Here is a 12357-nt window from a genome sequence, read left to right on the forward strand (position 1 = left end):
CCATTTGCGCGCCCCCCCCGACCCGCAAAGAAGCCTTTTTAAAGGCTTCGGAACGGGGGATGGAGGGAGGTGTGGTGCTGAGAGTTCGACTGCTTCCCCTGCTGAGTGAAGCCGCATGCCATGGACGGAGAGCGTTAACTTCTTCTTTTGAACTTTTGGATCAAAGTAACGACCCGTGAGTAACACGGTAATTGGACTTAAAAGGGAAAATTATTTCTGGGAATTCGGCAAGATCGGGTAAGGTGCTAAAAAGGAAGTCAACCTGCCCGCCTTGTAAGCATCGTAAAGCAAGGATTTTATTACTAAGGTTGTGTGAATGTCTTTTTTTTTTGTGGAAAAGCGCAATTAACTTTATATTGGGCCAATTTAAGTGACTGTGCTGGAGGATAAGAGAACGGAATTCACCCCTCCCCCAAAACCCGGGAGCGATCGGGCAGAGAGCCTGTGGAAGAGGTTTATAGACTTTGACAGCTGTCAAATTAGCTGTCAAAGCTGGAAAAAAAAAGGGAGAACTGTGTCTTTGCTGGTTACATTTGATACAATTTGGTAACAACTTGTTAAAAACAAAGAAGAAAAGGTTAATTTGTCATTAAGTAACTAGAATCCCTCTAGAGGGGGTTCAGGACATTACAAAAATGGCTGTAAGTGGAAAAATACTGGCTGAACTGGAAAAGAAGAAGAAGAAGAAGAAGAGTTTGGATTTGATATCCCGCCTTTCCCTCCCTTTAAGGAGTCTCAAAGCGGCTAACATTCTCCTTTCCCTTCCTCCCCCACAACAAACACTCTGTGAGGTGAGTGGGGCTGAGAGACTTCAGAGAAGTGTGACTGGCCCAAGGTCACCCAGCAGCTGCATGTGGAGGAGCGGAGACACGAACCCGGTTCCCCAGATTACGAGACTACCGCTCTTAACCACTACACCACACTGGCTCAGACCTTTCGTCTTTTGGGAAATCTACAGAAGCAGACAGATGCTTTGACTATGAGTGTAATAACAATGAAGGGAACAGTAAACAAAATTGCTGAACCTGGAAAGGATATGATTCAAGCTCCTGCAGATGAACAGGGAAGTGTTGCTGCTGATATAAAAATCCTTATAGCCAAACAGGAGAAAGAGTCTGAGTCATTTGAGATGCCATTTAAAGAATATGAGAAAGAAGGAGGCGCTGGGATGTTGCAGATGGCTAAAGAGAGCCAGAGGCCTATTAAGTTGGAAACAATTGAAAATAAGAACATGACAATGGAAGTTTGGCTGGAAGTGAAGAATGGAATCTGGAGAGATCTCCTCTTATGGGGATCGGAAGACATATGGAATATAAATATGGACAGTACAGAGTTTGGAGTCTTTGGGACATTTGAACTTATGAGAAGCAAGAAACAAGATTTTGGATCCATTGTTAAATATGGAGGTCTGGCTGGAAGAAATATGGACTTTACTGGAACAGAGCCTCTTCGAGATTCGGAATTTAAAATAAAGGACTATCAAGAAAACCGGCAGAGAGAAATTGAGAGAGGGTTAAGTGCCTCGGATGTGAGATCGCCAGGCTGATTTTGGATGGACTGATGGACTTTGGTTGGGGATCGAAACCGGGAAAGGGGGTGGGAGGGCTTCGGGAATTTAAAGGGTGTAAAAATATGATTCTGTTTTAATTAAGTTGGCTTTTGCCACTAACATAAAAATGGGGAATTTGGGGAGAGATTTGGGGCCGACCTTAGCAAAAGATTATCAAAAATAAGTGTTTCGTGTATAAAGATTGGGATTTTTAAGTTTAAATAGGTTAATTAAATTGATGGAGGAATTTAGGGAAAGTATGTTAAGAATAAGTTTTGAAATATAAAGATAGAGGTTTAGAAGTTAAAATTTGTTTAAGATAATTGAAGTAGAGGAAATAAGGTAAAGTGGGGGGGATAAAAATTGCTGAGCTAAAAATTGGAATTGGAATACAAGAAGGGTAGGTGTGGGGAAGTCAAGGAAATTGGGTATGGAATATAATTATGGTAAACTTTTAAATTGCTGTTTTTCTTTTTCTTTTCTTTTTTCTTTTTTTCTTTTTTCTTTTTCTCTTTTCTGTTTTCCTTTGTATTCTTTTTTGAAAATTTTAATAAACATAATTTTTTTTAAAAAAACCCACGCCGGACTTCCGGTTGAGAGCGACCCCATCGCAAGCGGGGATTTTCCTCTGCGGAGAATCCCGGGTTTTTCGGAGGAATTAGGGGTGTCACAGGGCGCCGTGACCCCCAGAAGCAGTGTCTGGAGGGTGTCCAGACACTCAGGTTCCCGCGGAGAGCCGAAACGCAGACCACCCGGCCGCCAGGTAACTCCCAAAAGGAGCGAAGAGAGCGGCGGGGAGGGGAAGCAGGCTGAAGGGAAGCCATAGCTAGCTCCGGAAAACGAAGCCCCGAGCTTGCAGGGGGAGCGCTTAGCTCTCGATAACAAGGAATTCGGACCTAAATTATTCGTAAAAGATACATTTGAATTACAAGGAAAGGTACCGGATGAGAAATAACTAAGTACGAGATCGGCTACTATCTGCAATCAGTTGGCACGCATTTGGAAAGCAGAGCGGTCAAAAGTGAAAGTGAGTTCACCGCTCGCGGCTATTGTTTCTTCTCCCCTTTCAGACTTGCTGCAAACTAACAGTGTGAAGTTACAAGGTACTTAAAGAAGAATTTAAGCTAAAAGGGGAGACAGAGTGCTAAAATCTGTTAACAAAGGTCCTCTTTGAAATTGTGAAGGGGAAAGTTAAGAGAGGGATTGTAAATTTGCTTCTTTAAAAAAAAACCTGCGTAATAGAAGAAGCTTCGACTCCATTATTTTCTGACGTCGGTTCCTTTGTTTGCTTCTGGTTTTTTGGAAAGTGATTTTCTTCTCTGTTTTTTATTGTGGGATGATCGTGGATAGACTATTTGGATTTTACATAATATTTAACAGTCTGCATGGAATTTGGTGAACAGTCTATTACTTGGAAATATACTTTTATTTATTTTGTTTTGTTCTCCTAACTTTCGGAGGCTTTGGCCCCTGGTGGTCAGAAGGATAACTACAACTTGTTTTTCTTGCTTGTGTTTTTCTCCACTTGTTCCGCATGCTCTTTTGGGTCCATTTGAATGCATAAGGATTAGCCTAATTGGTGGCAGAAGAAAGGAGACTTTTTTGTACTTTTTTCTTTTTTTGCTTTCTCTTTTCTCCGTTTTCCCCCCGGATATAATTGGATTATAATTAAGAGGAATTTTGGGTTACAAATGGAATATCACGCTTTCTAAAAGGATTAGCCTAATTGGTGGCAAGAAGAACTCCCTTCAAGGATTTGCTGATTTAATTAAGTATTCTCCTGCAAATTTTGACTGGGCAGCAAACCTCACAAATTGGAGAAATTATTAAAAGTATCAAAAGAAGGCAATATAAAGAGGGACTTTATGAACTATAGAATTTGATTTTAAATGTTATAATTGTATTGGGGTTGAGCCCACATAGGATTGGAGTGATTTGGGCTTGGGATTATTTTCAAGTTCTGAAGAATATCTTGGGAGAATGTCTCACATACCTAAGAAGGGTGGGGAGGGAGGAACACCAGGAGATAGAAGAGGGTCAAAACCAGAAGCAGATTTTAAGGCAGAAATTTTGAAAATGTTTGCGGAGATCAGACAAAGTGAGAAGAATATGGAGGACAAATTGGAGCATGTGGATACAAGAATAGAGCAGGTAGATACGAGAATTGGGAAAATGGACCAAAAAATTGATGAAACTGTAAAAGAATTGAAAGGTCAAATCAAAGAAGTCTCTAAGAGGACACAGTCTCTGGAAGAAGGTATGAAGAAAACAAGAGCAGAAATGAAGGAGGTGAAGCGGGAAGAAGAGAAAATAAAAGTGGGACTTTCAGAAGTTAATAAGTCGCAGGAGGAGATATGGGATGCAATTGCTATGAACGAATTGAGACAACGGGAGGTGAATCTTAGGCTGAGAGCAGTCCCAGAAACTCAAGGAGAAAACATCAGAGAGAAACTGATAACAGGGATAGCACAATGGTTGGAATTACAAAAAGAAGAAGTTGAAAGTACAGTGCAGAATGCATTCAGAATGAGAGTAAGAACAACCAGAACAAAGAAAATGCCGGGAGATTGCCTGATTACCTTTAAAGACAAAGATATGAGAAACTTAATTCTTCAAAAAAATAGAGAAACAAGATTGAATATTGAAGGAAATTATATAATTATTTTTAAAGATATTCCAGTTAGATTGTTGAAACGAAGAGACCCATATAAACCTTTGGTCCAAATTCTCAAGAAGAATAAGATTGAATTCAAATGGGAGTTCCCTCAGGGGATCTCCTTTGTCTACAAGAGCAAGAAACACAGACTTACTAGTCCGGAGGAAACAAGTAAATTTCAGAGGCGCTATAAGGAACTAATGGAAGAGACAGAGGAAGAAGAAGAAAGAGGAGCGGTAGGAGGAGTTGATCCGCTGAGGAGAAGGCTTTCGGAAGAAAAGGAGAAGAAGACTGGAGAGACGGATGAAGAATCAGAAGGAATAGAACAAGAAGAGGATAGATTATAATAAATAAAAAATCAATCAAATTTTTAATCAGAAGGAAAGATGGCGCTTAAACTTTGGAATTGGAACATTAATGGAATGAACGATAGGAAAAAACGAAATAAAATTGAACAATATTTGAAGAAGAAAAATTTGGATATCATTTGTCTCCAAGAAACACATGTGGCAAAGAAACATAGAAAAATTTTGATTAATAATAGACTGGGAAACGAATTTATATCTTCTGACAAAGGAAAAAAGAGAGGGGTCGTACTATATGTAAAGAAAAATATTGAAGCTCAACAAATCTTTAAAGATGAAGAAGGAAGAATGTCAGGGAACTGCCATCTGAGACTAAGGAGGTGAAAGGGCTCATGGAGGGTGAGAGAGACCATTCAGCGGAGGAGGGGACCAGCAGGGGGAGAAGTGGAGTTCCAAGGGAAAGTGAGTCGGAGGGAGGGCTCAGAGACACTTCAAGCGGGAGCAGCGGGGAGATTTCAGGACCTCCTGTAGGGACACCCACTCCTCGGCGGAAACTGTCACGCCGAGAGTCCAGAAGACGCGTTTCCGTTAAGGAGCTTTTATGCTGGAAGAAGTTCCGTAAACGCCCACTGTCCGATTCAACGAGCGATTGATGGAGTCATGTTTAAGGAGCTCCATCACAGACAGAGGTTTGGGGACTTAGCCAAACTCTGAGGGATTAGGATTTTACGCACAAGCAGCTCATCATCCCATCACAGCAATCGGACAGACCCTGAAAGCAGCTTGTGCAGAGAGGCATCATGAGTAACCCAGCCGGAGCCGGAGGAGCAGCAGGAGCTGGAGAGGGTCCAAGCCTGGAAGAAAGGTACAGAGTGTTGGAACTCCAGCTAGCAATGCAAACGGCGAGGCTAGAAGAAAGGAGGGCGCAGGATGCAGAAAAGGCAAAAGGCGCTACACTAGCAAGAAAGATGCCAGGAATGGTGCAGAAGTTTGGGGGGGACCCCAGGAACTACCAAGCCTTTAGGACAGAGATGCAGTATGCTCTTGAACTGCAGTTTAATGACTTTCCCGACGAGGCATCGAGAGTGGCGTTTGTGATTGGCCATCTCGAAGGAGGGGCGAGAGATTGGGTCAGACCCCTGATGGCAGGGAATAGTGACATGCTGAAGGACGCGAGGAAGTTTTTTCGCGCCATGGATTTGATGTTTTCCAGCGAGATTGAACAGGGGCTGGTGCGCAGACAATTGATGGCGTGCAAACAGGGGAGCCGATCGGTTCGTGAGTACTGGACTGAGTTTACAATGTTGATACATAGATTGGGGTGGGACCTTTCGGCGGAACCCATTCAAATGCTCTTTGAAGAAGGGCTTTCTTCGGCGGTGAAAGATGAACTTTCCCGGGCGCCCAGGGCGGAGTCTATGGACCAGCTGACCAAATCAGCGCTGACCATTGGAGCACGCCAGGAGGCGAGAGCCTTGGAGAAGCGGGAGGGGAAAGGAGAGCGTTGGAGGGATTTCCGCATTCCAGAGATTCCAGAACCAAGTTTCCCGCCAGGAGAGCCGATGGAAGTTGGAACAGCGCGCGCGCGCGCAGTTTCAAATCCCAGTGAAGGGAGGAAGAAGGAGGGGAAGAGTGCCAAGAAATGTTATCTCTGCCAGCAGCCAGGTCACTTTGCCAGAGTCTGCCCGCAAAGAAAGGAATGGCAAGGGATGGCTGGAGCTGTTGGGGGGAAGGAGGAGGAAGTCCAGGAGCCAGTAAAAGCCAACGCCTGTCTGCCTCTGTCAGGGCACTGCAGACAGGCCAAGGAGCAGTAAAAGTGCCCACTCCGGAACCTCCAAGACCAGCCCTAGTAATAGAGGTGTTGCTAGAGCTGGCAAACGGATACCCACTAAAGACTAAGGCGCTGCTGGACTCAGGCAGCTCCTGTAATTTTATGAGCAAGGAGTTTGCAGCTGAACACCAGATACAGACACTCCCTTTAAGCAACCCCCTGCAGGTCACCACGATCGATGGGAGGGAGCTGCTGGGAGGAGAAGTCAGCCTACAAACCGTCCCAATGGTTATGAGGGTGGCCAGGCACACTGAGAGGATAGCGTTCAATGTAGCCACCCTGGGGGGGGCTCCAGTCATTTTGGGAATGAGCTGGCTAGCGTTGCATGACCCGCTAGTGGGCTGGCATCAGAGAGTGGTCTCCTTTGGGTCAGCACATTGTCTGGAACACTGCAGAGAGGGAAAGGTGCCAGAAGGGGCAAAAGCCTCTCTAGCAGGGACGGAAGTGGCGGACAAAGGGAAGGTGCCCAAACAATACGCTGACCTGAGCAAGGTCTTCAGTGAAAGGGAAGCAGATAAATTACCACCGCACAGAGACTTTGACTGCCAAATTAATCTGGTCCCTGGGGCCCAGCTCCCCGTGGGCAAGCTGTACGCCATGTCAGACAGGGAAATGCAGGAGTTAAGGGAGTTTATTGATAAAAACCTGAAGAGGGGCTTCATCAGAGAGTCCAGAGCGGTGGGGGGGAGCCCAGTGTTTTTTGTGGACAAAAAAAACACGGATAAACCGAGATTGGTCGTGGACTACCGGGCCCTAAATGCCGTGTCAGAACCAGTGACTTTCCCCATGCCCAGGATTGATGACATTTTGACCAGGGTGAGGAAGGGAAAGATATTCACGAAACTGGACCTGAGAGGAGCATACAACCTGATACGAATAAAGAAGGGGGATGAATGGAAAACCACCATGTTCACCCCTTTGGGGGCGTTTGAATATCTCGTTATGCCATTCGGATTACAATCAGGCTCCGCCTGTTTTCAATCGCTCATGAACCACGTACTGGGACCTTTGCTCTACAAGAATTGCGTGGCCTTCCTCGATGACGTGCTGATATATTCAGAGAATGAGGAGCAGCATGTAAAGGATGTCAGGGAAGTGCTGAGCCAGCTGCAAGCAAACCAGTTGTGGGTGAAATTGGAGAAGTGTCAGTTCCACACCAAGGAGGTGGAATTCCTGGGGTACCGCTTATCAGACAAGGGATTAGCCATGGATCCAGGGAAGGTCCAGGCGGTGCTGGAATGGAAGACACCGAAAACGAAAAAAGATGTGCAAAGGTTCTTAGGGTTTGGGAACTTTTACCGTAAATTCATCAAGAACTTTGCCCACTTAACGGCTCCCATCACGGACTGTCTAAGCAGCAAGAAGAAATTCGTTTGGACGGCGGAGGCGGAGCATGCTTTTGAGGAATTGAAAAGGGCATTCGCTTCGGAAGAACAGCTCCTGCATGTGGATTTACAAAAACCCATGAGAGTGGAAACTGATGCCTCAGACCGGGCGGTGGGGGCGGTGCTGCTTCAGCCAGGGAGCAATAAGTCGGAATGGAGACCGTGTGCCTTCTTTTCGCGTAAGCTGAACAAATCCGAGAGGAACTACACGGTATATGACCGAGAACTACTCGCCATTCACGAAGCGTTCCGGAGATGGAGACACTTACTAATTGGCGCACAACATAAGGTGCAAGTGTGTACGGACCACAAGAATTTGGAGTATTGGAGAACGGCACGGGTGCTCAACCAACGACAAGTGAGATGGGCCCAGGAGTTCTCCAGATTCCATTTTGAAATTTGCTATGTGCCAGGTCCAGAAAACATCAGAGCGGACGCTCTCTCTCGCAAACCTGAATATTTGGAGGGGGAGGGAGCGCCGGAAGAGAGACATATTATCCCAGAGGACCACTGGGTGTGTGGTGCGGCCTGGGTGGGGCAAAGAGAACTGGTAGAGGGAACGGTAAATGATGAGTACGCCCAGGACAAGCTCAGAGGTCTAAGGAGAGAGGGAGAAGACCCCGGGGGTTTTGAAGAAAGAAACGGGGCATTGTATTACAGAGGGGCGCTATATATACCCGAAGGGGAATTGAGGGGGAGAGTACTCAAACAGCTGCACGACAATCCCACAGCGGGGCATTTTGGGCAACACAAGACCATGTGGTTGGTAACCAGGGAGTTTTGGTGGCCCAAGGTGAGGGAGGATGTACGGGAGTATGTGAGAAGGTGTGACCAATGCCAGAGAGCCAAAGGAGAAAGGCGGGCACCAGCGGGGTTATTAGAACCGTTACCCACACCAGAACGACCGTGGGAGGCGGTGTCGATAGATTTTATGACTGATCTGCCCAAATCCCAGGGGAAAACCGCCATACTAGTCGTAGTAGACCTGTTAACTAAGATGGGTCACTTTGTAGCTTGCTCACATGCAGTCACGGCGGAAGAAACAGCGAAATTGTTTGTAGAACATATTTTCAGACTGCATGGCGCCCCCTTGAGGGTGGTTTCCGACAGAGGGAAACAGTTCACGTCCAGATTCTGGAGGAAACTTATGAACTTATTGCACGTAGAGGTCAACTTTTCGACTGCCAGGCACCCTGAGACCAATGGGCAGGCGGAGAGAGCAAACGGTATTCTCCAACAATACCTGAGGTGTTATGTCAATGACAGAGAGAACGATTGGGTTGAAAAGTTGGCACTAGCGGAATTTGCTTACAATAATGCTGAGAATGTGTCCACCGGGATGAGCCCCTTTTTGGCTAATTATGGGTGCCACCCCAGGGCGTTTCCAGGGGAAGGAGGGGAAAGATGGAGTGTTCCGGCCGCGGAACTTTTTGTAGAAGAAATGGAAGCGATCCATCGTCAACTCCAACTCAACTTAGAAAGGGCTAAGGAAGAATATAAGAGGCAGGCAGACAAGAGCAGAAGGGAAGGTGAAACAATTAGGGTGGGGAGTCGGGTCTGGCTATCAACCCAAGGGTTGCCGTTCAAGGGGGGTTGCAAGAAATTGAGACCCAAAAGATTGGGACCATTTGAGGTCATCCAACAGGTCAACCCAGTGGCGTTCAGACTCCAGTTACCGAACCACATGAAACTGCACCCAGTATTCCACAGGTCATTACTGTCACCATACAGGGGGGAAGGTGAAGGGGTATCCACATGGGGGCCAGCCATAGAAGAAAGGGAAAGCCGCAACCATGTGGCGGAAATCATCGACTCCAGGTGGAAGGGTAATCAGGTGGAGTATTTGGTCGCGTGGGAAGGGGAACCGGAGTCGGAAAACACCTGGGTGAAGGCAGAGGAGGTCCGTGACGAGATCTTGATCGAAACGTTTCACCAAAGGTTCCCCAGGAAACCTCAGCCAGTAGCGAGGTTTCGGAGGGAGTACTTTGGCACCACCGACGATGAGGAGGAACTGGAGGGATTCAGGGAATCGGAGTTGGAAGGAGGAACAGACTCCGATGAGGAGGAGTACTTGGAAACCGGAGACAGCAAAAGGTGGAGGGAAGTGTTCGAAACTTCGGAAGATGAGGGAGGTTCCTTCAGGGGTTTTGCTCCCTCGCCTCCCGCAGAGGAGGGAAGGGGAGGTGGTGAAGGGGGCCCTGGAGGGGAGGTGGATGTCAGGGAACTGCCATCGGAGAAGCAGGAGGTGAAAGGGCTCACAGAGGCTGAGAGAGACTTATCAGCTGGGGAAGGTACCAGCAGGGGGAGAGGAAGAGCTCCAAGGGAAAGTGAGTCAGAGGGAGGGCTCAGAGACACTTCCAGCGAAAATAGTGGGGAGGTTTCAGGACCTCCCATAGGGACACCCACTCCTCGCCGGAAACTGTCACGCCGAGAGTCCAGAAGACGCGTTTCCGTTAAGGAACTTTTATGCTGGAAGAAGTTCCGTAAACGCCCACTGTCCGATTCTACGAGCGACTGATGGAGCCATGCTTAAGGAGCTCCGTCACAGACAGAGGTTTGTGGACTTAGCCAAACTCTGAGGGACTAGGATTTTACGCACAAGCAGCTCACCATCCCATCACACTTAACTTAAAGCATTACAGCTTATAATATCACCTTATTTTCTATCCAAACCCTTTTTTTCATCCATGTTCCTTTATATCATTACAGCTAGAAACCACTCAATTTCAATCCAACATCATTCAGCATTCCTTAATTTTACAATATTTCTGTAAATAGTCCTTAAATTTTTTCCAATCTTCTTCTGCCGACTCTTCTCCCTGGTCACGGATTCTGCTCGTCATTTCTGCCAATCCCATACAGTCGATCAGTTTCATCTGCCATTCTTCCAGAGTGGGTAGATCTTGCGTCTTCCAATACTTTGCAATGAGTATTCTTGCTGCTGTTGTAGCATACATGAAAAAAGTTCTGTCCTTCTTTGGCACCACTTGGCCGGCCATGCCCAAGAGAAAGGCCTCTGGTTTCTTCAAGAAGGTATATTTAAATACCTTTTTCAATTCATTATATATCATTTCCCAGAAAGCCTTAATCCTGGGGCACGTCCACCAAAGGTGAAAGAATGTACCTTCATTTTCCTTACATTTCCAACATTTATTATCGGGCAAATGATAGATTTTTGCAAGCTTGACTGGGGTCATGTACCACCTGTATATCATTTTCATAATATTCTCTCTTAAGGCATTACATGCCGTAAATTTAATCCCGGTGGTCCACAACTGTTCCCAGTCAGCAAACATAATATTATGTCCAACGTCTTGTGCCCATTTAATCATTACAGATTTAACCGTTTCATCCTGAGTATTCCATTTCAACAGCAAGTTATACATTTTTGACAAAGTCTTAGTTTTGGATTCTAACAATTCTGTCTCCAATTTAGATTTTTCCACCTGGAAACCAACTTTCTTGTCTGTATTGTAAACCTCCATTATCTGGTAATAATGAAGCCAATCTCGTACTTTATCTTTCAGTTTCTCAAAACTCTGCAATTTCAGTCTGTCCCCTTCTTGTTCCAAAATTTCCCAGTATTTTGGCCATTTGGCCTCCATGTTAAGTTTTCTCTGAGCCTTAGCCTCCATTGGTGACAACCACCTTGGAGTTTTATTTTCCAATAGATCCTTATATCTAGTCCAAACATTAAACAATGCTCTCCTGACAATATGGTTTTTGAAAGCTTTATGTGCTTTAACCTTGTCGTACCACAAATATGCATGCCACCCAAATACATTGTTAAAACCTTCAAGATCCAAAATGTCTGTATTCTCAAGAAGCAGCCAGTCTTTCAACCAGCAGAATGCTGCTGACTCATAATAAAGTTTAAAGTCTGGCAGGGCAAATCCACCCCTTTCCTTTACATCAGTTAATATCTTAAATTTTATTCTAGGCTTCTTGCCCTGCCAGACAAATTTAGAAATGTCTTTCTGCCACTTCTTGAAAGAGTCCATTTTGTCCAAAATTTGCAATGTTTGAAACAAAAACAACATTCTAGGCAATACATTCATCTTTATAGCTGCAATTCGACCCAACAAGGAAAGCTTCAAATTTGACCAAATTTCTAAATCTTTTTTCACTTCAGCCCAACATTTTTCATAATTATCTTTAAACAAATTCCCATTTTTAGCTGTCATATTAATCCCCAAATATTTCACTTTCTTAACCACAGTCAGTCCTGTTTCATTCTGAAACTTCTCTCTTTCAATCGGTGTTAAGTTTTTCTCAAGAACCTTAGTTTTTAACTTATTCAATTTAAACCCTGCAACCTGACCAAATTCTTGAATTAATTCTAAAACTCTTTTGGTACTAGATTCTGGCTCCTGTAATGTCAAAACTAGATCATCTGCAAATGCTCTCAATTTGAACTGTATGCCTTTAACCATCCGGTCCCTTCTAATCATATTCAGCAAAACCTCCAGGACCGATATAAAGAGCAGAGGGGAAATTGGGCATCCCTGTCGTGTTCCTTTTTCTATCTTAAATTGTTCCGTAACCACATTATTTACAATTAATTTGGCTGTTTGTTCTGAATATATTGCACCAATACCATTCTCAAAACCATGGCCTACCCCCATACCCTG

The sequence above is a fragment of the Podarcis raffonei genome, chromosome W (genome assembly GCF_027172205.1).
Source record: "Podarcis raffonei isolate rPodRaf1 chromosome W, rPodRaf1.pri, whole genome shotgun sequence".
In the NCBI taxonomy this organism is placed as follows: Eukaryota; Metazoa; Chordata; class Lepidosauria; order Squamata; family Lacertidae; genus Podarcis; species Podarcis raffonei.